Consider the following 25,458-nt stretch of genomic DNA (forward strand, 5'->3'; position numbering starts at 1 on the left):
GCGGTATATGAGAGGTGCTTTATACTTTTCCGTCCTTTTACCGATTGTGCTCTAGGGAATTTAGGAGGGGAAAGTAAATATATATTTCGAAGTAAGTTCGGCCCTATTGTACGAGCTTTAGACTACTTACTTTTATAATTTTATAAACTCTTCCGTTCGTTTGCGAATAGTTAGCCTTTTTAGGCGTATAATAGTTATTTAATTAATTCTACTAGTAGTTATATACTTATTTTAAAGATTAAACTATATATATTTAAATTTAAGTAATTAAACTGTAAAATTGCAAATAGCTTATTAAATTAGTTATAGTTTATTTAATAGTACTTTATTATATAAATAACTATAGTAATTCTAGAACTAATATATATTAAAAACCCTAATTTCGGAAGGGGTATATTTATTAAATTAAAAACTAATACCCTTCGGGGCTAATTAGTAATTTATAATAACTTTTCGAATTATATAGCCTTACGCTAGCGATGGTTTATTTAAATTTCTACCCTATTAATTTTCAACGGCTGGGTTTTGGCTAACTATAGTAATAATAGGTAACGGAGGGTTAGGGCTCGACCCCGGAGAAGGAGTTTAAAAAACGGCTACTATATTTAAGGAAGGTAGTAGGCGTGTAAATTACCTAATTCCAATACAGGGAGGTAGTAATAATAAATACTAATATAGGGCTTTTTTGAGTTTTATAATTAGAATAAATATAATTTAAATTCCTTAATGAGGAATAATTGGAAGGTAAGTTTAGTATTAGTAATTGCGGTAATTTTAGCTCTAATAGTGTATATTAAAATTATTAAAGTTAAAAAACTTATAGTTAAACCTTGGGCTCGGCCTATTAGTCCGTTTTACTATATGTATTAATTGGGTTAGGCCTTTTTTCTTAGAGAATTATATACCCTTTATTGGGTGTGTTAGGGAATTAGGACTTTTATTATAAATAAATTAGATTGCTTAAAGAAGGCCTATATTCGAATATACTAGTATAGAATAATAAAATAGAATATATAGTTCTATTTTATTAGTTTCTAGGATTATTATAATAATTAATAGGGATAGTCGGAGGTATTAATATTTAATTATTAGAAGTAAAATTCTTAAATTTATTGAAGATTAATTATTACGAAAATATTTACTAAGGATGTTTTTATTAATTAGGAACGAAAGTTAGGGGATTAAAGACAATTAAATATTATTATAATTTTAATTATAAATTATACCGATTAGGGATTGGACAGTATTATTTTTTGACCCGTTTGGTACTTTACAATAAATTAAAATATTTGGGCTCTTGGGGGAGTATAGTTGTAAGGTTAAAATTTAAAGAAATTAATGGAAGGGTATTACTAGGGGTGGAGTTTGCGGTTTAATTTGATTTAATATAGGGAAATTTATTAAGTTTAAATATAATAAGGATTAATAAATTAAGAATTCTTTTTTAATTTTATAGGTAATAGTATATAGCTATTCTTAATTAGTAGAATAATTTATTTATTTAATTATAATAACGAACGAGATTTTAATTTATTAAATAATCTATATTACTTTAGTAGTACATTAGCTTTTTAGAAGGACTATTAGTTTAAGCCAATAGAAGTTTAAGGTAATAATAGGTTTATAATACCTTTAAATATTCTAGGCTGTATATATACTATATTAATATAGTTAGTAAGTATTCCTTTGGCCGGAAGGTCCGGGTAATTTTGTTAAATTGTATTGTATTAGGGATAGAGTATTATAATTATTACTCTTTAATAAGGAATCCCTAGTAAATGTAAATTATTAATTTATATTAATTACGTCCCTGCCCTTTATATATACTGCCCGTCGCTACTATTAATTAAATAGTTTAGTAAGGCTTCCGGATTAGTTTAGGGAGGTTGGTAACGACTATTTAGGGCCGGAAAGTTATTTAAATTTAGTTATTTAAAGGAAGTAAAAGTTATAATAAAGTCTCTATTGGTAAATTAGTGGAGGGATTATTATAGAATTATAAAACTCCTATAAATTATTGCGAATTTTATTTATATAATTATTTTGGTATTAGTAGTCCAAAAAGGCCTTCGGGCCCTCCCGAATCCTTGGGTTTCCTATTCGCGGGAGGTTGCCCGCCGGAGTATTGAAATTAAATTTTTAATATTTTATATCTCTTTGAGTAAACTTTTAAATAAATTAAAACTTTTAATAATAGATCTCTTAGTTCTAGTATTAATAAAGAATGTAGCGAAATGCGATAAGTAATGTAAATTATAGAATTTAGTGAATTATTGAATTTTTGAATATATATTATATTTATTAGTATTTTGGCGAGTATGTTTGTTCGAACGTTATTTTAATTATTAAACTCTATTTGTATTAGGGATTTGCGGTTATTTATAGTCCTTTAAAATTAGTAGTGGGCTTATTAATTATATTGAGTGTAGTAATTTTATATTGTTATAGTCGTACGGCGGATTCTTATTGTAAAACCCTTTATTTCTAAGGTTGACCTTGGATTAGGTAGGAATACTTATTGAATTTAAGTATATTAATAAGTAGAGAAAAAGAAATTAATAGGGATTGTCCTAGTAATGGTGAGTAAAGTAGTAATAGTTTAAATTTGAAATCTAGCTTCGGTCCGAATTGTAATTTATAGAAGAAGCTTTTAGTAAAGCACCTTTTGAATTCCTTAGAATAGGGCGCTATAGAGGGTAAGAGTTTTATATAGTTGGATGTTGATTTAATGTAAAGTTCCTTCGATAAGTTGAGTAGTTTGGGAATATTATTTAAAATAGGAGGTAAATTTCTTTTAAAGTTAAATATTGGTTAGAGATTGATAGTATATAAGTAGAGTAATTGAAAAATGAAAAGTATTTTAAAAAGAGGGTTAAATAGTATATAAAATTATTAAAAGGAAAGCGTTTGTAATTAGATTTACACTATTCCGATTATCTGGTATTCTTATTAGTATATTTAGGATAATTTAAGTTAGTATTAGTTTTGGTAGGGGGATAAAAGTTTAGGGAATATAGCTCCTTTGGGAGTATTATAGTTTTGGGTGTAATGTTTTCGCTAGGATTGAGGTTTGTGTATTTATAAGGATATTAGTATAATAGTTATTAACAATCTATTTTGAAATATAAATTAAGGAATTAAAGTTTTATATAAGTATTTAGGTATAAAACCTATACGTATAATGAAAGTGAATATAAGTGAGAGTTTCGGTATATTATTGACCGATTTTAATATATTTAGATGGATTTAAGTAAGAGTATTAAACTTTGGATTTGAAAAATAGTAAATTATATTTAAATAGAATAAAGTTAGAGGAAATTTTAGTAGAGGTTTGTAACGGTTTTAATATATAAATTAATTATTAAATTTAAGTATAGGGGCGAAAGATTAATTGAACTATTTAGTAGTTAGTTACCGCCGAAGTTTCCTTTAGGATAATAATATTATTCTTTAGTTTTATAAGGTAAAGCGAATAATTAGGGATTCGGGGGCGTTTTTTAGCTTTTATTTATTTTTAAACTTTAAATATATAAGAAGCCTTTATTATTTAATTGAACGTAGGTATTCGAATATACTAATATTAGTAGGCTATTTTTAGTAAATAGAATTAGTAATGTAGGATAAATTAAATACGGGGTTAAAGTATTAGAGTAGATGTTTATTAGATATTATAAAAGGCGTTAATATATTTTAATAGTAGGATAGTAGCTATAGAAGTTGGAATTTACTAAAGATTATATAATAATTTATTTACCGAATATATTAGCCTTAAAAATAGATAGCACTTAAGTATCCTATTTATACCCCGCCCTTAGGGTAGAAATAATACTTTAAAGAGTAAGTAGCTATAGAGGTTAGTAATGAAGCTTAGGGCGTGAATTTAGGTCGAACGGCCTCTAGTATAGATTTTAGTAGTAATAGTAAATATTTTAATAAGAATTTAAAGGATTGAAGTGGGGAAAGGTTCTATATAAATAGCGGTTGGATATAAGTTAATCGATCTTAAACTATAGGGAAGTTCCGTTTTAAAGGGGTATTTATATTCCGTATAGTAAAAGGGAAGTTGGTTAATATTCCAGTATTTAAATATAGGTTTTATATAGTAACGTAATTAAATATAAAGATAATAGCGGGGGCCCCGGGTAGAATTCTTTTTTCTTCTTAACAGTCTATTACTTTAAAAATAGTTTATTTGGAAATAGGGTTTAATAGCCGGAAGAGCCCGATATTTTTATTAGGTCCGGTACATTTTTAATATCCTTTAAAAATCCGCGGGAGGGAATAATTCTTACGTTAGGTTGTATTTATAATTATAGTAGGTTTCTAAGGTAAATAATTTTTAGTTAATAGAATAATATAAATAAGGGAAGTTAGTAAAATAGATTTATAATTTCGGGAAAAGGATTAGTTCTAAGGGTTAAGTATATTAGGCTTTAGGTAGATACCTTAGGAATAGATTACTATTAGTTGGGTAATTAGCCGGCGGTTTTTAGTATCCGGATATAGAAGTTTTTAATAGACTTCGGTCGTCCGGCATACGTTTAATAATTAATTTAAAATTAGTATAAATAAGGGGAATTTAATTATTTAATTAAAATATAGTATTACAATAGTTAGAAAGTGGTATTAATATAATATGATTTTTATTTAGTATTTTGAATATTAAAGTAAAGAAATTTAATTAAGTGCGGGTAAACGGCGGGAGTAATTATAATTTTCTTAAAGTAGTTAAATATTTTATTATTTAATTAGTAATATATATAAATAGATTAATAAGATTCCTATTATCCCTATCTACTATTTAGCGAAACTATAGTTAAGGGAACGGGTTTGGTAGAATTAGTAGAGAAAGAAGACTTTATTGAGTTTAATTCTAGTTTAATATTGTAAAAAGATATAGGAGGTATAGAATAAGTAGGAGCTTTAGCGCTAGTAAAATACTATTATTCCTATTGTTTTTTTATTTATTTAATTAAACGGGGCTGGATTTTCGTTTAACTTCTAGTTTTAAGGTCCTTCGCGGGCCGACCCGGATTAAAGATATTATTAGGTAGGGAGTTTGGCTGGGGCGGTATATTTATTAAATTATAATATAGGTGTTTTAAGGGGGGTTTATAGAGAATAGAAATTTTTAGTAGAATAAAAGGGTAAAAGTCCCTTTAATTTTAATTTTTAGTATGAATACAAACTATAAAAATATAGCTTATTAATCCTTTAATCCCTCGAAATTTAAAATTAGAGGTACTAGAAAAGTTATTATAGGGATAATTGGTTTGTAGTAATTAAACATTTATAGCGATATTGTTTTTTAATCCTTTAATATTAGTTTTTCCTATTATATTAAAGTAGAATTCGGTAAGCGTTAGATTATTTACTTATTAATAGGGAATGTGAATTGGGTTTAAATTATTATAAGATAGGTTAGTTTTACCCTATTAATAACTTTATTATAATAGTAATTAAATTTAGTATAAAAGGAACTGCTTATTTAAATAATTGGTTTTTGCAGTTATTCGATTAGGTAGTACTATAACGCTACTATTTGTTGGATAATAATTAAACGCTTCTAAGTTAGAATCTATATTAGAATACAATAATACTTTTAATATATTATAGATATATAAGAATAGGCTCCGGCTTCGTATTTTAATAAGCGATTCCTCTATTGGCTTTGAAGTAGCTAATAGTAATTTGTATATTGTAATTTTAATATATATTAAATTAAATCCTTTATAAACGATTTAGATGTATAAAAGGGTTTTATAAGTAGTAGAATAGCTTTATTATTATAATTTACTAAGAGTAAGCCCTCCTTCGTTTAAATTTTCTAGTAGAAGGGTCTGTTTAATAAGTAGGTATTTATTAGGGGGTCCCCTCGAGATTTAGTTACTAGAGCCCGAGAAGGCGAAAGTACTTTGTTAGAGGGAAAGTGTAGGGTAAGTAGGGATAGGAAGGGGACTTAGTTAAGTTTAGTATTTCCCGGGTTTAGATAATATTATTCTAGGGGCGCGGGCGGGCCGGGTATAAGGGGTTTACTATATTAGTAGTTAGCTTATAGAAAGCTTAATAATTATATATAATATATACCTAAGGAAGCGTCAACTAGTATAATATATATAGGTATAGCCGGGCTGGGCTTTTATAAATCTTAGTAGCTATAGTAGGTAGGGTAAGTAAGAGCGACCGACCGAGCGGCGGCGGGGTAGGAGCGATTAGGTAGGCGAATAATTTTTAAATAAGTTTATAGTTTTAAATAAGTAAATATATTTACAACCGGGTTAGGTATAGTACTAGGTAAGTAAGCGTATTCGAATTATATAAGGTAGTATAGAGAAGAGAGGGTAGGTAAGTGCGTTTAGGTAGGTTAGGTATATAGGGTAAGTAGGTGCGTTTAGGTATAGAATTTTTATATAAATAGTAATTATATTAGGAAAATAAGGGCGAGGGCCTATATAAGGTAGGTAAGAAGGACCGAGAGGTTTGGGGGGGCTAAGGGGTTATTTTCTAACTCCTATTAGAAGGGGTTTATTAAAAGAAAAAGTAGGGTAGTAGTAAGAGGGGGTAAATAAGTAAAAAAGCTATGTAGTTGAATAAAGGTATTTATAATTTTTTTATTAGAAGATGTAGTAGGGTAGGTAGGAAAAGGTTGTATAGGATTGTATTTTTATATAAAGTAAAAGTATAAAAAGGGAAGCTATCTTTTTAATTTTTGGGTAGGCGAGGTAGTAGGTAAGTTACTTGGACTAAGAATAATTTAATTTTTAGGGGGGGAGTGAAAATTTCTTTCTTCTTTTTCTTTTCCTTTTTTATTTATTTATTTTTTTTTTTTCTTCTTTTTCTCCTCCCTCTTTCTTCTTCCTACTTTTATTTTCTTTATTACTCTTCCTCCTCCCTTTCCTTTCCTCTCCATCTTCCTTCATTTTAGTCCTTTTTTTCTTTTCTCTTCCTTTTTCTTTTTTCTTTTTAACTTTTAACCTCTTTTTAAAGCTTTCCTCTCTTAATATTTCTTTCCTTATACCTCCAAACCCCCCTCCGTTCCCTTCTTTTATATTATATTTATACAAAAATAAAAAAGTAATATAATTAATATATAAATAAAATAAAGAAGGTTCTTATTCTTCTTTTCTTTGTTTTTTTTTTTTTTTTTTTTTTTTTTTTTTTTTTTTTTTTTTTTATATATATTTTTCTTACTTTCCTTCTACCTTTTTACTTTTATAATATCTTGCCCCCTTAGTAAGCTTCTTCCTTTCTTTTTCTTTTTATTCTTCTTTTCGTCCTCTTATTCTACCTCCAAATCTTTATTAAGTAAAGGCGTTTATAAAGTAAATAAATACTTTTAAAATAGTAGGAGCCGGATTATAATAAGGGTAGAGGTTTTTTTTATAAATATAGGAAGAAGAAGGTATTTGGAGGCGACTAAGTCGATTAATTAGAATTTATACGGTCTTAAATAAATTGTTAGGGAAGGGTAGGTAAATAATTGATAGTAGGAAAGAAGAAAAAGAAGAAAAAAAGAAAAAAAAAAAAGAAATTTTAAAAGTAGTAGAAGAAGAAGGGTAGTAGAATTTAAGGGGTATAAATAGTTAGTAGAATAGGTAGGGTATTAAGTGGCTTTAATTATATAAGTAGGGAGGATATATTGAGGTTAATATATTAATAAAGAAGGTTAAATTAGTAAATATAAAAAGAAAAAAATAAGAGTAATATAAATACTTTTAGTATAGTTATAAGATATTATAAATTATATTAAGGAAGATAAAAAGTAATTAGTTTTTTATTTAGTAGAAATATAGTTTGAGTAGATATTATAAGGTAGGTATATTTACTTTATATAAGAAAGGCGCGGCTGAAGTTAAAAAGGTAGAAGAGGGAAAGGTAGTAAAGGGTAGTATTTATTAAATATAAGGTAGGTAAGAACGACCGGGTAGGTAAAGAAGGTGTAATCGACCTTTGGAAGCCGAAGTTTTAAAAAGGAAAATTGTAAGTAGGTAGTATTTATTAAATATAGGGTAGGTAAGAACTATAGGGTAAGTACGATAGGCTTATATAAAAAAGGTAAAATTAAAGTTGAAAAGAAAAAAGTAGTAGGTAGGTAATACTTATTAAGTGTAAGGTAGGTAGGAATAACCGGGTAGGTAAGGAAGGTATAATTAATTTAATAAGGAAGGTGTAGTTTTTATAAATTTAGAGCGAGATTCTTAAGAAGGTGCGACCTAGTTGGGTAGTTGGGTAACTATAAATCGATTTTTAAAATTTCCTATATTAGGGAATTTCGCGGGAATTAAAAAATTGTAGTTTAGATTGTCGGGCTATATTATCCCTAGATTCGAAGTTAGAAGGTATATAAGAAGGAGTGGTAGAGAGTAATAAGAAAGAATAAGTAGTAAGATTATTTAGTCGTCCCTACTTCCGGCTCCCTTTTATAAGTATAAATAAGAATATATAAGGCTTGTTCTATTTGGAAGCTTTTTGTAGGAGGGTTATTCTAATTTATAGTCTAAGTACCTTCTTATAGTAATTTGTAAAGGAAATTAAATTTTAATTTATAGAGCGTTATTATTATATAGTTCTCTATAGTTTATTAGGGAATTAATATTAATAATACGAATTACTTTAGTATTATTCTAATAAGGGCTTTATTTTTATTGGATAGTATTTAAGAAAATCCTATAGGCGCTAGGGAGTATCCTATAAATATTGAGGGGTAGGTTTTATAGATAATTGGCCGTTAATTAAATTTATTTATAAATTGCTAGAGGTACTGGCTAATTAAGGAAGCCTTCGGGTAGAACTTTTTGTATTAGACTTCCTCTTAGGGCGTATAAGTGGTATACGAAAGGCGTTCTATACTTTCCTATCCTTCTACCGATTGTACTTTAGGGAATTTAGGAGGGGAAAGTAGATATATATTTCGAAGTAAGTTCGGCCTTACTATACGAGCTTCGGACTACTTACTTTTATAATTTTATAAATTCTTTTATTCGTTTATAAGCGGTTAGCCTTTTTAGGCGTACGATAGTTATTTAATTAATTTTATTAGTAGTTATATATTTATTTTAAAAATTAAATTATATATATTTAAGTTTAAGTAATTAAATTACAAAATTGTAAATAGCTTATTAAATTAATTATAGTTTATTTGATAGTACCTTACTATATAGATAATTGTAGTAATTCTAGAGTTAATATATATTAAAAACCCCGACTTCGGAAGGGGTATATTTATTAAATTAAAAACTAATACCCTTTGGGGCTAATTAGTAATTTATAATAATTTTTCGAATTGTATAGCTTTGCGCTAGCGATGGTTTATTTAAATTTCTATTCTATTAATTTTTAACGGTTGGGTTTTGGCTAGCTATAGTGATAATGGGTAATGGAGGGTTAAGGCTCGACTTTAGAGAAGGAGTTTGAGAAATGGCTACTATATTTAAGGAAGGTAGTAGGCGTATAAATTACCTAATCCTAATACGGGGAGGTAGTAATAATAAATATTAATATAGGGCTCTTTTAAGTTTTATAATTAGAATAAATATAATTTAAATCCCTTAATAAGGAATAATTAGAGGGTAAATTTGGTATTAGTAGCCGTAGTAATTCTAATTCTAATAGCGTATATTAAAGTTATTAAGGTTAAAAAGTTCGTAATTAAACCTTAGACTCGGCCCGTCGGTCCGCTTTATTATATATATTAATTAGGTTGGGCCTTTTTTCCTAGAGAACTGTATGCCCTTTATTGGGTATGTCGGGGAATTAGGACTTTTACTATAAATAAATTAGATTACTTAAAGAAGGCCTATATTCGAATATACTAGTATAGAATAATAGAATAGGACGTATAGTTCTATTTTATTAGTTTTTAAGATTATTATAATAATTAATAGGGATAGTCGGGGGTATTAATATTTAATTATTAGAAGTAAAATTCTTAAATTTATTAAAGATTAATTATTGTAAAAATATTTACTAAGGATATTTTTATTAATTAGGAATGAAAGTTAGGGGATTGAAGACAATTAAATACCGTTGTAGTCTTAATTATAAACTATACCAATTAAGGATTAGATAGTATTATTTTTTAACCCGTTTGGCACTTTATAATAAATTAAAATATTTGGGCTCCTAGGGGAATATAGTTGTAAGGTTGAAATTTAAAGAAATTGATAGAAGGGTACTACTAGGGGTGGAGTTTGCGGTTTAATTTAATTTAATATAGGGAAATTTATTAGGTTTAAATACAATAAGGATTAATAAATTGAGAGCTCTTTCTTAATTTCGTAGGTAGTAGTATATAGCCGTTTTTAATTAGTAGAGTAATTTATTTATTTAATTACAATAACGAATGAGACTTTAACTTATTAAATAGTTTATATTATTTTAGTAGTACGTTAACTTTTTAAAGGGATTATCGGTTTAAACTAATAGAAATTTAAAGTAATAATAGGTTTGTAATGCCCTTAGATATTTTAGGCCGTACGCGCGCTATACTAATATAATTAGTAAATATTTCTTTAGTTAGAAAGTCCGGGTAATCTTATTAAATTGTATTATATTAGGGATAGAGTATTATAATTATTACTCTTTAATAAGGAATTTTTAATAAGTATAAATTATTAGTTTGCATTAATTACATTCCTACCTTTTATATATACCGTTTATTATTACTACCAATTAAATAGTTTAATAAGGTTTCCAGATTAGCCTAGGGAGGTCGGTAATAATTACTTAGGGCCGGAAAGCTATTTAAACTTAATTATTTAGAGGAAGTAAAAGTTGTAATAAGGTCTTTATTAGTAAATTAGTAGAAGGATTATTATAGAATTATAAAACTCCTATAAACTATTGCGAATTTTACTTGTATAATTATTTTAATATTAATAGTCCGGAAAGGCCTTTGGGCCTTCCCGAATCCTTGGGTCTCCTATTTGCGGGAGGCTGCCCGCCGGAGTACTAAAATTAAACTCTTAATATTTTATATTTCTTTAAATAAACTTTTAAATAAGTTAAAACTTTTAATAATGGATTTCTTAGTTCTAGTATTAATAAAGAACGTAGCGAAATGTAATAAGTAATATGAATTGTAGAATTTAGTAAATTATTGAATTTTTAAATATATATTACGCTTATTAATATTCTAGCGAGTATGTTTGTTCGAGTGTTATTTTAATTATTAAGCTCTATTTGCGTTAGGGATTTGCGGCTATCCGCGGTCCTTCAAAATTAGTAGCGGGCTTATTAATTATATTGAGTATAGTAATTCTATATTACTATAGTTGTACGGTAGGTTCTTACTATAAAACCCCTTATTTTTAAGGTTGACCTTGGATTAAGTAGGAATATCTATTAAATTTAAATATATTAATAAGTAGAGGAAAAGAAATTAATAGGAATTACCTTAGTAATGGCGAATAAAGTAGTAATAATTTAAATTTGAAATTTAGCTTCGGCCTAAATTATAATTTATAGAGGAAGCTTTTAATAAAGCACCTTCTAAATCCCTTAGAACGGGGCGCTATAAAGGGTAAGAGCCTTATATAGTCGGATATTGATTTAATATAAAGCTCCTTCGACGAATCGAATAATTTAGGAATATTATTCAAAATAGGAGGTAAATTTCTTTTAAAGTTAAATACTAGCTAGAAATTAATAGTATATAAATAGAATAATTAAAAGATGAAAAGTACTTTAAAAAGAGGGTTAAATAGTATATAAAATTATTAAAAGGGAAGTATTTGTAATTAGATTTATACTATTCTAATTATCCGGTATTTTTACTAATATATTTAGGACGGTTTAAATTAGTATCGGTTTTGGTAGGGGGATAAAGGTCCGGGGAATATAGCTCCTCCGAGAATATTATAGCCCCGGGCGTAATACCTTCACTAGGATTGAGGTTTATATATTTGTAAGGATACTAATATAATAGTTATTAACGATCTATTTTAAAATATGGATTAAGGAATTAAGGTTTTGTGCGAATATTTAGGTATAAAACCTATATATATAATGAAAGTGAATGTAGGTAAGAGTTTTAATATATTATTAACCGATTTTAATGTATTTGAATAGATTTAAATAAGAATATTAAATTTTAGACCCGAAAGATAGTAAATTATACTTAAATAGAATAAAATTAAAGGAAATTCTAATAGAAGTTTATAATAATTTTAACATATAAATCGATTATTAAATTTAAGTATAGGGGCGAAAGATTAATTAAACTATTTAGTAGTTAGTTATTGCTAAAGTTTCTTTTAGGATAGTAGTGTTGTTCTTTAGTTTTATAAAATAAAGCGAATAATTAGGGACTTGGGGGCGCTTTTTAACCTTTATTTATTTTTAAACTTTAAATATATAAGAAGCTTTTATTATTTAATTAAATATAGGTATTCGAATATACTAATATTAGTAGGCTATTTTTAATAAGTAGAATTAACGATGTGGGATAAATTGAATGTAGGGTTAAGGTATTGGAGTAGACGTTTATTAAATACTATAAAAGGTATTAATATATTTTAATAGTAGGACGGTAGCTATAGAAGTTGGAATTTGTTAAGGATTATATAATAATTTATTTATTAAATATATTAGCCTTAAAAATAGATAGCGTTTAAGCGTTCTATTTATACTCCGCCTTTAGAGTAAAAATAATACTTTAAGGAGTAAGCGGTTGTAGAGGTTAGTAATGAAATTTAGGGCGTAAGCCCGGGTTGAATAGCCTTTAGTATAGATTTTGGTAGTAATAGTAAATATTTTAATAAGAATTTGAAGGATTGAAGTAGGGAAAGGTTCTATATAAATAGCGGTTAAATATAGGTTAGTTAATCCTAAACTATAGGGAAGTTCCGTTTCAAAGGGGTATTTGTACTTTGTATAGCAAAAGGGAAGCCGGTTAATATTCCGGTATTTAGATATAGGTTTTGTGCGGTAATATAATTGAATGCGGAGACGACGGCGGGGGCCCCGGGTAGAATTCTCTTTTCTTTTTAATAGTTTATTACCTTAAAAATAGTTTATTTAGAGATAGGGTTTAATAGCCGGAAGAGTCCGATACTTTTGTTAGGTCTAATACGCTTTCGATATTCTTTAAAAATCCGCGGGAGGGAATAATTCTTACGCTAGGTTATATTTATAATTGTAATAGGTTTTTAAGGTAAATAGTTTTTAGTTAATAGAATAATATAAATAAGGGAAATTAGTAAAATAGATTTATAATTTTGGGAAAAGGATTAGCTCTAAGGGTTGGGTATATTGGGCTTTAGATAAACGCCCTAGGAGTAGATTATTATTAGCCGGGTAATTAATTGGCGGCTTTTAATATTTAGGTATAGAAGCTTTTAGTAGATTTCGGTTGTCTAGTATACGTTTAATAATTAATTTAAAATTAGTATAAATAGGGGGAATTTAATTATTTAATTAAAATATAGTATTATAATAGTTAAAAAGTAGTATTAATATAATATAATTTCTATTTAGTATTTTGAATATTAAAGTAAAGAAATTTAATTAAGCGTAGGTAAACGGCGGGAGTAACTATAATTCTCTTAAGGTAGTTAAATACCTCGTTATTTAATTAGTAATGTATATAAATGGATTAATAAGATTCCTACTATCCTTATTTACTATTTAGCGAAATTATAATTAAGGGAATAGGTTTAGTAGAATTAGTAGGGAAAAAAGACCCTATTAAATTTAATTCTAATTTAATATTGTAAAAAGATATAGGAGGTGTAGAATAGGTAGGAGCTTCGGTGCTAATAAAATACTATTATTCCTATTGTTTTTTTACTTATTTAATTAAGCGGGGCTGGATTTTTATTTAATTTCTAATTTTAAAGTCCTTTATAGGCCGACCCGGGTTGAAGATATTATTAGGTAGGGAGTTTGGCTAGGGTAGTATATTTGTTAAACTATAATGTAGGTGTCTTAAGGGGGGTTTATAGAGAATAGAAATCTCTAGTAGAATAAAAGGGTAAAAGTCCCTTTGATTTTAATTTTTAGTATAAATATAAACTATAAAAGTATAGCCTATTAATCCTTTAGTCCCTCAAAATTTGAGGTTAGAGGTGCTAGAAAAGTTACTATAGGGATAATTAGCTTATAGCGGCCAAGCATTTATAATAATATTACTTTTTAATTTTTTAATATTGGTTCTTCTTATTATACTAAAGTAGAATTTAGTAAGTATTAGATTATTTACTTACTAATAGGGAATATAAATTAGGTTTAGACTGTTATAAAATAGGTTAGTTTTACCCTATTAATAACTTTATTATAATAGTAATTAAATTTAGTACGAGAGGAACCGTTTATTTAAATAATTGGTTTTTGCGGTTGTCCGACTAGGTAATACCGTAATACTACTATTTATTAGATAATAGTTAAACGCCTTTAAATTAGAATCTATATTAGAATATAATAATATTTCTAATATATTATAAATATATAAGAATAGGCTCCGGCCTTGTATTTTAGTAAGCGATTCTTCTATTAGCTTTAAAGTAACTAGCGGTAATTTATATATTATAATTTTAATATATATTAGATTAAATTCTTTATAAACGATTTAAATATGCGAAAGGGTCCTATAAATAGTAAAGTAGCTTTATTATTACAATTTACTAAGGGTAAACCTTCCTTCGTTTAAATTTCTTAGTAGAAGGGTCTATTTAATAAGTAGGTATTTATTGGGGGGTTCCTTTGAGATTTGGTTATTAGAGCCCGAGAGGGCGAAAGTGCTTTATTGGAGGGAAAGTGTAGGGTAAGTAGGAATAGGAAGGGGATTTAGTTAAATTTAATATTTTTTAGGTTTAAATAATATTACCCTAGGGGTACGGGCGGGCTAGGTATAAGAGGTTTGTTATATTAATAGTTAATTTATAGAAGGCTCGGTAGCTATATATAGTATATATTTAGGGAAGCGTCGATTAGCATAGTATACGCGGGTACGGCCGGGCCGGGCTTTTATAAATTTTAATAGTTATAGTAGGTAGGGTAGGTAAAAGCGACCGACCGAGCGGCGGCGGAGTAGGAACAACCGGGTAGGTGAGTAATTTTTAGGTAAATTTATAATTTTAAATAAATAAATATATTTATAATTAAATTAAATATAGTATTAGATAAGTAAATATATTCGAATTATATAAAGTAGTATAAAGAAGAGAGGGTAGGTAAGTACGTCCGGGTAGGTTAGGTATATAAGGTAGGTAGGTGCGTTTAAATATAGAATTTTTATATAAATAGTAATTATATTAGGAAAGTAAGGGCGAAGGTTTGTATAGGGTAAATAAGAAGGATTAAAAAGTTTAGGGGGGTTAAAGGGTTATTTTTTAATTCCTATTAAGAGGGGTTTATTAAAGGAAAGGGTAGGGTAGTAATAGGAGGGGGTAAATAAATAAAGAAGTTACATAGTTGAATAAAAGTATTTATAGCTTTTTTATTAAAAAATATAATAGGGTAGGTAGGAAAAGGTTATACGGAATTGTATTTTTATATAAAGTAAAAATATAAAGGGGGAGGCTATTTTTTTAATTTTTAAGTAAGCAAGGCGGTAAGTAGGCTACTTAAGCTAGGAATAGTTTAATCTTTAGGGGGGGAGCGAAAATTTCTTTCTTCTTTTTCTTTTCTTTTTTTATTTATTTATTTTTTTTCTTTCTTCTTTTTCTCCTCCCTCTTTCTTCTTCCTACTTTTATCCTCTTTATTACTCTTCCTCCTCCCTTTCCTTTCCTCTCCGTCTTCCTTCGTTTTAATCCTTTTTTTCTTTTCTCTTCCTTTTTCTTTTTTCTTTTTAGCTTTTAACCTCTTTTTAGGGCTTTCTTCTCTTAATATTTCTTTCCTTATACCTCCAAACCCCCCTCCGTTCCCTTCTTTTATATTATATTTATATAAGGATAAAAAAGTAATATAATTAATATGTAAATAAAATAAAGAAGGTTCTTATTCTTCTTTTCTTTGTTTTTTTTTTTTTTTTTTTTTTTTTTTTTTTTTTTTTTTTTTTTTATATATATTTTTCTTACTTTCCTTCTACCTTTTTACTTTTGTAATATCTTACCCCCTTAGTAAACTTCTTCCTTTCTTTTTCTTTTTATTCTTCTTTTCGTCCTCTTATTCTACTTCTAAATTTTTATTAAGTAAGGGCGTTTATAAAGTAAATAAATATTTTTAGAGTAGTAGGAGCCGGATTATAATAAGGGTAGAGGTTTTTTTTATAAATATAGGAAGAAGAAGGTATTCGGAGGCGATTAAGTCGATTAATTAGAACCTATACGGTTTTGAATGAATTGTTAGGGAAGGGTAGGTAAATAATTGATAGTAGGAAAGAAGAAAAAGAAGAAAAAAAGAAAAAAAAAAAAGAAATTTTGAAAGTAGTAGAAGAAGAAGGGTAGTAGAATTTAGAGGGTATAAATAGTTAGTAGAATAGGTAGGGTGTTAGGTGGCTTTAATTATATAAGTAGGGAGGATATGTTGAAGTTAGTATATTAATAAAGAAAGTTAAATTGGTAAATATAAAAAGAAAAAGATAAAAATAATATAAATACTTTTAGTATAGTTATAAGATATTATAAATTATATTAGGGAAGATAAAAAGTAGTTAGTTTTTTACTTAGTAAAAATATAATTTGAATAGATACTATAGGGTAGGTACGTCTATTTTATATAAGAAAAGCGCGGCCGAAATTAAAAAAATAGAAGAAGGAAAGGTAGTAAAGGGTAGTACTTACTGAGTGTAGGGTAGGTAAGAACGACCGGGTAGGTAAGGAAGGCGTAATCGACCTTTAGAAACTAAAGTTTTAAAAAGGAAAATTGCAAATAGGTAGTATTTATTAAGTATAAGGTAGGTAAGAACTATAGGGTAAATATAATAGGCCTATATAAGAAAAGTAAAATTAAAATTAAAAAGAAAAAAGTAATAGGCGGATAGTACCTACCGAGTATAGGGTAGGTAGGAATAACCGGGTAGATAAGGAAGGTACAACTAATTTAACGAGGAAGGTATAATTTTTGTGAATTTGGAATGAGATTTTTAAGAAGGTGCGACCTAATTAGGTAGTTAGGTAACTGTAAATTAATTTTTAAAATTTCCTATATTAAGGAATTTCGCGGAAATTAAAAAGTCGTAATTTAAACCGTTGGACTATACTATCCTTAAATTCGAGGTCGGAGGGTATATAAGAAAGAGCGGCGGAGAGTAATAGGAAAGAGCGAATAATAAAATTATTTAGTCGTCCTTACTTCCAATTCCCTCTTATAGGTATAGGTAAAGATATATAAGGTTTACTCTATTTAGAAGCCTTCTATAGGAGGGTTATTCTAATTTATAGCCTAAATACCTTCTTACAATAATTTATAAAGGAAATTAAATTTTAATTTATAGAGTATTATTATTATATAACTCCTTATAATTTACCGGAGAATTAATATTAATAGCGCGAATTACTTTAATACTATTCTAGTAAGGGTTCTACTTCTATTAGGCGGTATTTAAAAAGATCCTACAAGCGCTAGGGAATACCCTATAAGCGCCGAGGGGTGGGCTTTATAAATAATTGGCCGTTAATTAAATTTATTTATAAATTGCTAGGGGTACCGGTTAATTAAGGAAGCCTTCGGGTAGAACCTTTTATACTAAGCCTCTTTTTAAAACATATAAGCGGTATACGAGAGGCGCTCTACACTCTCCTATCCTCCTACCAATTATACTTTAAAGAATTTAGGAGGGGAAAGTAGATATATATTTCAAAGTAAATTCGGCCCTATTATACGAACTTCGGATTACTTACCTTCGTAACTTTATAAACTCTTCTATTCGCTTACAAACAATTGGCCTTTCTAAACGTACGATAATTATTTAATTAATTTTACTAATAGTTATATATTTATTTTAAAAATTAAACTATATATATCTAAATTTAAATAATTAAATTACGAAATTGCAAATAGCTTATTAAATTAATTATAGTTTATTTAATAGTACTTTACTATATAAATAACTATAGTAATTCTAGAGCTAATATATATTAAAAACCCCAATTTTAGAAGGGGTATATTTATTAGATTAAAAACCAATACCTTTCGGGGTTAATTAATAATTTATAATAACTTCTCGAATTATATAGCTTTGTACTAGCGATAGTTTATTTAAATTTCTACCCTATCAACTTTCGACGGCTAGGTTTTGGTTAGCTATGGTAATAACGGGTAATAGAGGGTTAGGGCTCGACCCTAGAGAAGGAATTTGAAAAATAGTTATTATATTTAAGGAAGGTAGTAGGCGTATAAATTACTTAATCCCAATATAGGGAGGTAGTAATAATAAATATTAATATAGGGCTCTTTTAAGTTTTATAATTAGAATAAATATAATTTAAATCCTTTAACGAAGAATAATTAGAGGGCAAGTTTAGTACTAGTAGTTACAGTAATTTTAATTCCAATAATATATATTAAAATTGTTAAGGTTAAAAAGCTCGTAGTTGAACCTTGGGCTCGGCCCGTCGGTCCGCCTTATTACGTATATTAATTAGGTTAGGCCTTTTTTCTTAGAGAACCGTATACCCTTTACTAGGTATATTAGGGAATTAGGACTTTTACTATAAATAAATTAGATTATTTAAAGAAGGCCTATATTCGAATATATTAGTATAGAATAATAGAATAGGATGTATAATTCTATTTTATTAGTTTTTAGGACCGCTATAATAATTAATAGGGATAGTCGGGGGTATTAGTATTTAATTATTAGAAGTAAAATTCTTAAATTTATTGAAGATTAATTATTACAAAAGTATTTACTAAGGATGTTTTTATTAATTAGGAATAAAAGTTAAGGGATTGAAGATAATTAGATATTATTATAATTTTAATTATAAATTATATTAATTAGGGATTAAATAGTATTATTTTTTAATCCGTTTAGTACTTTACAATAAATTAAAATGTTTAGGCTCCTAGGGGAGTATAATTGTAAGGTTGAAATTTAAAGAAATTAATAGAAGGGTACTATTAGGGGTGGAGCTTACGGTTTAATTTAATTTAATACAGGGAAATTTACTAGGTTTAGATATAATAAGGATTGATAAATTGAGAGTTTTTTTTTAATTTTGTAGGTAGTAGTATATGGCCGTTTTTAGTTAGTAGAGTAATTTGTTTATTTAATTATAATAACGAACGAGACTTTAATTTATTAAATAACTTGTATTATTTTGGTAGTACGTTGGTTTTTTAGAGGGATTATCGGTTTAAGCCGATAGAAGTTTAAAGTAATAATAGGTTTGTAATACCTTTAGATATTTTAAACCGTATGCGCGCTATATTAATATAATTAGTAAGTATTCCTTTAATTGGAAAGTCCGGGTAATTTTATTAAATTGTATTATATTGGGGATAGAATATTGTAATTATTACTCTTTAATAAGGAATTCCTAATAAATATAAGTTATTAGTTTGTATTGATTATGTCCTTGCCTTTTATATATACCGCCCGTTACTATTATTAATTAAATAGTTTAATAAGGTTTCCAAATTAGTTTAGGGAGGTTGGTAATAATTATTTAAGGCCGGAAAGCTATTTAAATTCAGTTATTTAAAGGAAGTAAAAGTTGTAATAAGGTTTCTATTGGTGAATTAGCGGAGGGATTATTATAGAATTGTAAAACTCCTATAAATTATTGTAAATTTTATTTATATAATTGCTTTAGCGTTAGTAGTCTAGAAAGGCCTTCGGGCCTTCCTGGATCCTTAGGTCTCCTACTTATAGGAAATTACCCGCCGGAATATTAAAATTAAATTTTTAATATTTTATATCTCTTTAAGTAAATTTTTAAATAAATTAAAATTTTTAATAATGGATTTCTTGGTTTTGGTATTGATGAAGAATATAGTAAAATGTAATAAGTAATGTGAATTGTAGAATTTAATAAATTATTGAATTTTTAAATATATATTATATTTATTAATATTTTAGCGAGTATATTTGTTTGAGCGTTATTTTAATTATTAAACTCTATTTGCGTTAGGAATCTACAGTTATTTATAGTCCCTTAAAATTAATAGTGGGTTTATTAATTATACTAAGCGTAGTAATTTTATATTATTATAGTTATACGGCGGGTTTTTATTATAAAACCCCCTATTTCTAAAGTTGACCTCGGATTAGGTAGGAATATCCGTTGAATTTAAATATATTAATAAACGGAGGAAAAGAAATTAATAGGGATTGCCCTAGTAATAGCGAGTAAAGTAGTAATAGTTCAAATTTAAAATTTGGCTTCGGCCTAAATTATAATTTATAAAGGAAGTTTTTAGTAAGGTACTTTCTAAATCCCTTAAAATAGGGTACTATAGAGGGTGAGAGCTTTATATAGTCGGATGCCGATTTAATATAAAGTTCCTTTAACGAATTGAATAGTTTAGGAATATTGTTTAAAATAGGAGGTAAATTTCTTCTAAAGTTAAATATTGGTTAAAGATTAATAGTATATAAGTAGAGTAATTGAAAGATGAAAAGCACTTTGAAAAGAGGGTTAAATAGTATATAAAATTATTAAAAGGGAAGTGTTTGTAATTAGATTTGTATTATTCTAATTATTTAGTATTTTTATTAATATATTTAGGACGGTTTAGGCTAATATTGGTTTTAGCGGGGGGATAAAGGTCTAAGGAATGTAGTTCCTCCGGGAGTATTATAGCCCCGGGCGTAATACTTTTATTAAGATTGAAGTTCGTATATTTATAAGGATATTAATATAATAATTATTAACGATCTATTTTGAAATACAGATTAAGGAATTAAGGTTTTATGCGAGTATTTGGGTGTAAAATCTATATGTGTAATGAAAGTGAATGTAGGTAAGAGCTTCGGTGTATTATTAACCGATTTTAATATATTTGGATAGATTTAAATAAGAGTGTTAAACTTTGGACCCGAAAGATGGTGAATTATATTTAAATAGGGTGAAGCTAGAGGAAATTTTGGTAGAGGTTTATAGCGGTTTTAATATGTAAATCGATTGTTAAATTTAAATATAGGGGCGAAAGATTAATTAAACTATTTAATAGTTAATTACTACTAAAGTTTCCTTTAGGATAGTAGTATTATTCTTTAATTTTATAAAGTAAAGCGAATAATTAAGGATTTGGGGGTGTTTTTTAGCCTTTATCTATTCTTAAATTTTAAATATATAAGAAGCCTTTATTATTTAATTGAATATAAATATTCGAATATACTAATATTAGTAGGCTATTTTTAGTAAATAGAATTAGCGATATAGGATAAACCGAACGTAGGGTTAAGGTGCTAGAGTAGATGTTTATTAGATATTATAAAAAGCGTTAATATATTTTAATAGTAGGACGGTAGTTATAGAAGTTGGAATTTGCTAAGGATTATATAATAATTTATTTGCCGAATGTATTAGCTTTGAAAATAGATAGTATTTAAATATTCTATTTATACCTTGCCTTTAGGGTAGAAATAATGTTTTAAAGAGTAGGCGGTTATAGAGGTTAGTAACGAAGTTTAGGGTGTAAATTTAGGTTAAACGGCCTTTAGTATAGATTTTAATAGTAGTAGTAAATATTTTAATAAGAATTTGAAGGACCGAAGTAGGGAAAGGTTCTATATAAATAGCGGTTGGATATAGGTTAATTAATTTTAAGCTATAGGGAAGTTCTGTTTTAAAGGAGTATTTGTATTCCGTATAGTAAAAGGGAAGTTGGTTAATATTTTAGTATTTAGATATAGGTTTTGTATAGTAATATAATTAAATATGGAGACAATAGTAGGGGCTCCGGGTAGAATTCTCTTTTCTTTTTAATAGTTTATTATTTTAAAAATAATTTATTTAGAAATAGGGTTTAATAGTTAGAAGAGTCCGATATTTCTATTAAGTCCGGTATATTTTTAATATTCCTTAAAAATTTATAGGAGGGAATAATTTTTATACTAGGTCGTACTTATAATTGTAGTAAGTCTCTAAAGTGAATAGCCTTTAATTAATAGAATAATATAGATAAAGGAAGTTAGTAAAATAAATTTATAATTTTAGGAAAAGGATTAATTCTAAGGATTAGGTATATTGGGCTTTAGGTAAATACCCTAGGAGTAGATCACTACTAGCCGGGTAATTAGCTAGCGGCTTTTAATATCCGGATATAGAAGCCTTTAATAAATTTTAATTGTCCGGCGTATATTTAATAACTAATTTAGAATTGGTACAAATAGGGGGAATCTAATTATTTAATTAAAATATAGTATTATAATAGTTAGAAAGTAGTATTAATATAATATGATTTTTATTTAGTATTTTGAATATTAAAGTAAAGAAATTTAATTAAGCGTAGGTAAACGGCGGGAGTAATTATAATTCTTTTAAAGTAGTTAAATACTTTATTATTTAATTAGTAATATATATAAATAGATTAATGAAATTCCTATTGTCCCTATCTACTATTTAGCGAAACTATAGCTAAGGGAATAGACTTAGTAAAATTAACGGGGAAAAAAGACCCTATTGAATTTAATTTTAATTTAATATTATAAAAAGATATAGGAGGTGTAGAATAGGTAGGAGCTTCGGCGCTAGTAAAATACTATTATTCCTATTATTTTTTTACTTATTTAATTAAGCGGGGCTAAATTTTCGTCTAACTTCTAATTTTAAAGTCCTTTGTAGGCCGACCCGGATTAAAGATATTATTAAGTAGGGAGTTTGGCTGGGGTAGTATATTTATTAAACTATAATATAGGTGTTTTAAAGGGGGCTTATAGAGAATAGAAATTTCTAGTAGAATAAAAGGGTAAAAGTCCCCTTAATTTTGATTTTTAGTATAAATACAAATTATAAAAGTATAGCCTATTAATCCTTTAGTCCCTCGAAATTTGAAGCTAAAAGTACTAGAAAAGTTATTATAGGGATAATTAATTTATAGTAACTAAATATTTATAGTAACATTGCTTTTTAATCCTTCGATATCGGTTCTTCCTATTATATTAAAATAGAATTCAGTAAACGTTAGATTATTTACTTACTAATAAGGAATATAAGCTAGGTTTAGACTATTATAAAATAAATTAGTTTTATCCTATTAATAACTTTATTATAATAGTAATTAAATTTAGTATAAGAGGAATTACTTATTTAAATAATTGGTTTTTATAGTTATCCGACTGGGTAGTACTATAATACTACTATCTATTAGATAATAGTTGAATGCTTTTAAATTAGAATTTATATTAGAATACAATAATACTTTTAATATATTATAAACGTATAAAAATAGGCTCCGGCCTTGTATTTTAATAAACGATTCCTCTATTAGCTTTAAAGTAGCTAGTAGTAATTTATGTATTGTAATTTTAATACGCACTGGATTAAATCCTTTATAAATAATTTAAATATATAAAAGGGTCCTATAAGTAGTAAAGTAGCTTTATTATTACAATCTACTAAAGGTAAACCTTCCTTTATTTAAATTTCTTAATAGAAGGGTCCGTTTAATAAGTAGGTATTTATTAGAGGGTCCCCCCAAAATTTAGTTGCTAGAATCCGAGAGGGTGAAAGCGTTTTACTAGAAGGAAAGTGTAGGGTAAATAAGAATAGGAAGGGAATTTAATTAAATTTAGTATTTCCCGGATTTAAATAATATTACCCTAGGAGTATAAGTGGGTTGGGTATAAGGGGTCTACTATATTAGTAGTTAATTTATAGAAGGTTCGGTAGCTATATATAGTATATACTTAGGGAAGCGTCGACTAGCGTAATATATATAGGTACGGTCGGGCCGGGCCTTTATAAATCTTAATAATTATAGTAAGTAGGGTAGGTAAAAGCGATTGATTAAATGGCGGCAGAGTAGGAGCGACCGGGTAGGCGAATAATTTTTAAATAAGTTTGCAATTTTAAATAAGTAAATATATTTATAATTGGGTTGGGTGCGGCATTAGGTAGGTAAGTGTATTCGAATTATATAAGGTAGCGTAGAAAAGAAAGGGTAAGTAAGTGCGTCCGGGCGGGTTAGGTATATAAGGTAGGTAGGTACGTTTAGGTATAGAATTTTTATATAAATAGTAGCTATATTAGGAAAGTAAGGGCGAGGGCCTATGTAGGGTAGGTAAGAAGGACTGAAAGGTTTGGGGGGGCTAAAGGGTTGCTTTCTAGCTCTTATTAGGAGGGGTTTATTAAAGGAAAGAGTAGGGTAGTAGTAGGAGGGGGTAAGTAAGTAAAGAAGTTATATAATTAAATAAAGGTATTTATAGCTTTTTTATTAGAAGATATAGTAAAGTAGGTAGAAAAAGGTTGTATAGGATTATATTTTTATATAAGGTAAAGGTATAAAGGGGGAGGCTATCTTTTTAATTTTTGGGTAGGTAAGGCGGTAAGTAGGCTACTTAGGCTGGGAATAGTTTAGTTTTTAGGGGGGGAGCGAAAATTTCTTTCTTCTTTTTCTTTTCTTTTTTTATTTATTTATTTTTTTTCTTTCTTCTTTTTCTCCTCCCTCTTTCTTCTTCCTACTTTTATCCTCTTTATTACTCTTCCTCCTCCCTTTCCTTTCCTCTCCGTCTTCCTTCGTTTTAGTCCTTTTTTTCTTTTCTCTTCCTTTTTCTTTTTTCTTTTTAGTTTTTAACCTCTTTTTAAGGCTTTCCTCTCTTAATATTTCTTTCCTTATACCTCTAAACCCCCCTCTATTCCCTTCTTTTATATTATATTTATATAAGGATAAAAAAGTAATATGATTAATATATAAATAAAATAAAGAAGGTTCTTATTCTTCTTTTCTTTATTTTTTTTTTTTTTTTTTTTTTTTTTTTTTTTTTTTTTTTTTTTTTTTTTTTTTTTTTTTTTTTATATATATTTTTCTTACTTTCCTTCTACCTTTTTACTTTTATAATGTCTTGCCCCCTTAATAAGCTTCTTCCTTTCTTTTTCTTTTTATTCTTCTTTTTATCCTCTTATTCTACCTTCAAATCTTTATTAGGTAAAGGCGTTTATAAAGTAAATAAATACTTTTAGAATAGTAGGAGCTAAATTATAATAAGGGTAGAGGTTTTTTTTATAAATATAGGAAGAAGAAGGTATTTGGAGGCGATTAAATTAATTAATTAGAACCTATACGGTCTTAAATGAATTGTTAGGGAAGGGCAGGTAAATAATTGATAGTAGGAAAGAAGAAAAAGAAGAAAAAAAGAAAAAAAAAAAAGAAATTTTAAAAGTAGTAGAAGAAGAAGGGTAGTAGAATTTAGGGGGTATAAATAGTTAGTAGAGTAGGTAGGGTATTAAGTAGCTTTAATTGTATGGGTAGGGAGGATATATTGAAGTTAATATATTAATAAAGAAGGTTAAATTAGTAAATATAAAAAAAAAAAAATAAGAGTAATATAAATACTTTTAGTATAATTATAAGATATTATAAATTATATTAGGAAAGATAAAAAGTAGTTAGTTTTTTATTTAGTAGAA

General features: G+C 27.3%; 9 non-coding genes across 9 annotated transcripts; all 9 read left to right on the forward strand.

The window, feature by feature from the left end:
* The first annotated feature begins 202 nt into the window (after positions 1 to 202).
* On the forward strand, positions 203 to 1,991 carry NCU15696. Its single transcript, XR_898009.1, has one exon. It is a non-coding gene; the product is annotated as an 18S ribosomal RNA (ribosomal RNA).
* Positions 1,992 to 2,182: 191 nt separating this feature from the next.
* On the forward strand, positions 2,183 to 2,336 carry NCU17294. The gene has a single exon (XR_898010.1). It is a non-coding gene; the product is annotated as a 5.8S ribosomal RNA (ribosomal RNA).
* A 24-nt stretch (positions 2,337 to 2,360) lies between these two features.
* On the forward strand, positions 2,361 to 5,663 carry NCU15698. The gene has a single exon (XR_898011.1). It is a non-coding gene; the product is annotated as a 28S ribosomal RNA (ribosomal RNA).
* Positions 5,664 to 9,027: 3,364 nt separating this feature from the next.
* Positions 9,028 to 10,816, forward strand: NCU15699. The gene has a single exon (XR_898012.1). It is a non-coding gene; the product is annotated as an 18S ribosomal RNA (ribosomal RNA).
* Positions 10,817 to 11,007: 191 nt separating this feature from the next.
* On the forward strand, positions 11,008 to 11,161 carry NCU17297. Its single transcript, XR_898013.1, has one exon. It is a non-coding gene; the product is annotated as a 5.8S ribosomal RNA (ribosomal RNA).
* Positions 11,162 to 11,186: 25 nt separating this feature from the next.
* On the forward strand, positions 11,187 to 14,474 carry NCU15701. The gene has a single exon (XR_898014.1). It is a non-coding gene; the product is annotated as a 28S ribosomal RNA (ribosomal RNA).
* Positions 14,475 to 17,869: 3,395 nt separating this feature from the next.
* NCU15702 lies at positions 17,870 to 19,642 on the forward strand. The gene has a single exon (XR_898015.1). It is a non-coding gene; the product is annotated as an 18S ribosomal RNA (ribosomal RNA).
* Positions 19,643 to 19,833: 191 nt separating this feature from the next.
* On the forward strand, positions 19,834 to 19,987 carry NCU17300. Its single transcript, XR_898016.1, has one exon. It is a non-coding gene; the product is annotated as a 5.8S ribosomal RNA (ribosomal RNA).
* A 46-nt stretch (positions 19,988 to 20,033) lies between these two features.
* Positions 20,034 to 23,303, forward strand: NCU15703. Its single transcript, XR_898017.1, has one exon. It is a non-coding gene; the product is annotated as a 28S ribosomal RNA (ribosomal RNA).
* The last annotated feature ends 2,155 nt before the right edge of the window (positions 23,304 to 25,458 follow it).

The sequence above is a fragment of the Neurospora crassa genome (genome assembly GCF_000182925.2).
Source record: "Neurospora crassa OR74A unplaced genomic scaffold supercont12.8, whole genome shotgun sequence".
Lineage (NCBI taxonomy): Eukaryota > Fungi > Ascomycota > Sordariomycetes > Sordariales > Sordariaceae > Neurospora > Neurospora crassa.